The 993-nt window shown below is 38.2% G+C and overlaps 1 protein-coding gene across 2 annotated transcripts in view; it reads left to right on the top strand.

Annotated features, from left to right (window-relative positions):
* The window catches only part of GINS1 (GINS complex subunit 1 (Psf1 homolog)), a 16,645-nt gene that overhangs the window by 9,656 nt on the left and 5,996 nt on the right, over nucleotides 1-993 (top strand). The gene's annotated exons all lie outside the window — the stretch shown is intronic.

Below are 993 nucleotides of genomic sequence, written 5' to 3'. Positions count from 1 at the left end.
CCATCTTCCCCAACCTTCCCTCTGAGATTCCCATTCTATTCCATGCTTCCATGTCTCTGGATCCACTCTGTTCATCACTTTATTTTGTTACTTAGATTCCACATATGAGTAAGATCATGTGATACTTGTCTTTTGCTGACTGAACTATTTCACTTAGCATGATACTCTCCAGGTCCCTCCATGCTGTTTCAAGGGATAAGAGATCCTTCTTTTTTACTGCTACATGATATTCCATGGTATAAATGTACCACAGCTTTTTTATCCACTCATCTACTGATGGGCACTTGGGCTGTTTCTAGGTCTTAGCTATTGTAAATTGTGCTGCTATGAACATAGGGGTGCATACTTTCTTTCTGATTGGTGCTTCGGGTTTCTTAGGATATATTCCTAGAAGTGGGATCACTGGGTCAAATGGCAGTTCCATACTTAATTTTTTGAGAAAACTCCATACTGTTTTCCATAATGGTGCATTCCTGTCAGCAGTATACTAGGGTTTCCTTTTCTCCACATCCTCGCCAGCACTTGTCATTTGTTGATTTGTTGATGGTAGACATTCTGACAGGTGTGAGGTGATACCTCATTGTAGTTTTAATTTGTATCTCTTTGATGATCAGTGACTTTGAGCATTTTTTCATATGCCTCTTGGCCATCTGTGTGTCCTCTTTGGAGAAGTGTCTATTTAGGTCCTTTACCCATTTTTTAATTGTATCATTTGTCTTCCTTTTAAGGTGTATGAGTTCCTTATATTTGGGATATTAACCCATTATCAGATGTGTCATTGTCAAATATGTTCTCCCATACAGTGGGCTCTCTTTTCATTTTGTTGATGGTTTCTTTTGCTGTACAAAAGCTTTTTATTTTGATGTAGTCCCATTTGTTTATTTCCTCTTCAGTTTCCTTTGCCTTAAGAGATGTATCTGTAAACATATTGCTACGAGAGATGTCTGAGATTTTGCTGCCTATGGTTTTTTCTGGGATTTTTATGGTTTCCCA

Source organism: Myotis davidii, unplaced genomic scaffold, assembly GCF_000327345.1.
Source record: "Myotis davidii unplaced genomic scaffold, ASM32734v1 scaffold733, whole genome shotgun sequence".
Taxonomy (NCBI): Eukaryota; Metazoa; Chordata; class Mammalia; order Chiroptera; family Vespertilionidae; genus Myotis; species Myotis davidii.
The sequence above is the reverse complement of the archived record's forward strand: the minus strand, read 5'-3'. Positions and strand labels throughout refer to the sequence as shown.